Raw genomic sequence first — 2,862 nt, forward strand, 5'->3', positions numbered from 1 at the left:
CAAGAAACCCGTCGATGATATCCATCGTCGGGAAAAATAGAAAATTTTAAATGTTTTTCAATTTTTAAGTTTTTCTTTTCAATTGTTTTCTATCTCTAACTACTAAAACTGACAAACAAAAAAACTAAAACTAATATACATACATACATACAACATATCCCCCACCCCACACTTTAAGTTGTGGGATGTCCCCATGACACACAATTAAAAATCATAAGGTAAAGGAAATTTCCATGAACATCTAGTCGGGGTCTGAGTTGAAATCGGACTCCATTTCTCGCCTTCGAACTAATGTGCACATCCATGCAGACAACTTCTACTCAGTCTTCTTGGGGTACACTCCACACTTATCTATCTCACTTAGCGTAGCCTTCTCTTTCGAGCCCTTCACTTTTCACTCAATACTTGCAACTGGTTTTTCTTTTTGTGCCCCCTTTGCTACATTCATCTCAAAAGTCACAGTCTCCCCACCCACTCTAAGCATGAGTTTCCTCTCGTGTATATCCAATATTACTCTACCCGTTGCTAAGAATGTCTTCCTAGGATAAGGGAGACCTCCTTGTTTTCCTCCATATTCACCACTATAAAATCTACAGGAAATATGAACTTATCCACCCGAACTAACACATCTTCCACTATCCCCTTGGGTATTAAAGTCATTTGGTCTGCCAGCTACAATGATATTGGTACAGACCTTATCTCTCCAATCTCCTTCTCCAGTTTCCTGTAAGTAGATAGAGGTATTAAGTTAGCTGAGGTACCATAATCACATAAGGACTTATCAAAATTAATAGTTCCTAATGAGCAAGGTATAGTAAAACTCCCTAGATCTCCATACTTTTGTGGGAGTTTGTTTTGTAATATCGCACTACAATGCTCTGTGAGCTTGAGCACTGAGGTCTCTTCTAGCTTCCTTTTTTTTGTAAGGATCTCCTTAAAAAATTTAGCATAAGAAGGCATTTGTGAGAGCACTTCTGTGAATGGTAAGTTCACATGAACCTATTTTAGAATATCCAGAAATCTCTCAAATTCCTTGTCCAGCTTTTCTCTATATAGCTTTTGAGGGAAATGTAGCGCCAACATATGCTCGCTCTCATTATGTTCCTCCCTTCTTAAAGTTTCTCCCTTCTTTTTTTCTCAGCTTGCATCTGACCCTTCTTCTTTTTATGAACATCATTCTTAAGCTGCTCCCCACTTTCTTTTTCTAGTTTCACATCATTTTGGATAGGGATGGAATCATTCAGCACTTGTCCGCTTCTCAGAGTTACAACATTCACTATTTCTTTGGGATTTCTCTTAGTATCAGCGGGGAGAGTTCCTGGAGCCCTCTTAGATAATATTGTTAAAATATGTCCCACTTGTCTCTTCGGGTTTCGAAAAACTGTGCCCAACTCTTTGATAGCTGCTCCATGGGCGTCCAGCCTCTCATCTGTCTTGATAATGAAGGACTTCATTATATCATCTAGACCAGGCTGAATGGGCTGTTGAGGCTGAAATTGCTACCTCTACTGATATTGGTATACTGGAGCTCCTTGTCCCTGGGGTCTAGAGTTATTTTGTTTTCAAGCATTCGCAGTACTTCCAGGTGAACTCCATGAAAAACCGGGGTGCCTCTGACCTATTGCATTAAAATTATAGTTTCCCACAACATTTACTTCCTCAATTAAGGCATGACACTCATGAGTAGGGTTCCTCTTCCACATATATCACAAGGTGCGTAAGGCTCATGTTGTATCGAGGCTAAGGTCAGCTTTTGTATTTCTTTATCCATAACATCCAGTTGTACCTGCATAGATGTATTAGCATCAACCTGGTGAACACCAGTTGATCTTCTTCTTTCAGCACTCTCAGAGGGCCACTGATTTGTTTCTTCAAATAACTCATCAAGAATTGTTACTATCTCCTCTGGAGTCTTCATCATCAACGGGCCTCCAGCTGCATTGCTCAATGTTCTATGCGAGGCCAGTGTCAATCCATCCCAAAAGTCCTGGAGTTGCATCCAAAGTTCAATTCTGCTATGTTGACGCTTTCGAACAATCTCCTTAAACCTCTCCCATGCTTCAAAAACGGTTTCAGCCTCTTTCTAGCAGAAGTTATGGATTTCTCTTCTAAACTTTCCCGTTTTAGCTGAGGAGAAATATTTATCAAGGAATTTTCTGGTCATTCCTCCCATGTTCTAATCGATCCCGTGGGCAAGCTTCGAAGCCATTGCTTTGCATCATCTTTGAGTGTGAAGGGGAATTCCCTTATAGTACACTACATCTCGTGACACACCATAGTATTGAAATGTGTTCATAATCTCCTCAATGTCAATTAGATGTGTATTTGGATCTTCTTTCATCTTCCCTATGAAGACACAACAATTCTGAAGGGTTTGAAGCAACCCTTGCTTCAATTCGAAATTGTTAGCTGCAATTGGAGGTGGTCTAACACTTGATAAACCTTGATTGTAGACCGGTCTAGTATAATCGCCCAGTGATCTCCCAGGCATGAGAGCTATATTTCCGAACTGGTCTACAACCAAGGGTTGATTTTGCGCAATTCTCCGACTCCTCTCTTCTTCATAGATAATCTGTGCATCTCTAATAGTTGCTTCCTTGGCATCTCGTGCAACTTTTTCTCATTGTTGAGCTGCCTTTATTGCAGCCAAATCTACATTATCATCAACGTTTCCAGCCATAGTTTCTTTGGTTGAGGATTGCCCAACCTTTTCTAACGTCTCAGTGAGGTTTCTTTCCTTCCTCAGCTATCACCTTTATTTTTCTATCTCTAGCTCGTATGGTAGCACTTCTTTCGCAGAAGCTCGAGTCATGCACCAACCTCAACCTATAACCTGCGCACAGTCAAATAACACCAAACGTA

The 2,862-nt window shown here is 40.5% G+C and overlaps 1 non-coding gene across 1 annotated transcript; it reads left to right on the top strand.

Moving 5' to 3' along the window:
* Positions 1-2,012: 2,012 nt before the first annotated feature.
* On the top strand, positions 2,013-2,116 carry LOC117277637 (small nucleolar RNA R71). Its single transcript, XR_004507949.1, has one exon. It is a non-coding gene; the product is annotated as a small nucleolar RNA R71 (small nucleolar RNA).
* The last annotated feature ends 746 nt before the right edge of the window (positions 2,117-2,862 follow it).

Source organism: Nicotiana tomentosiformis, chromosome 5 (genome assembly GCF_000390325.3).
Source record: "Nicotiana tomentosiformis chromosome 5, ASM39032v3, whole genome shotgun sequence".
Classification (NCBI taxonomy): Eukaryota; Viridiplantae; Streptophyta; class Magnoliopsida; order Solanales; family Solanaceae; genus Nicotiana; species Nicotiana tomentosiformis.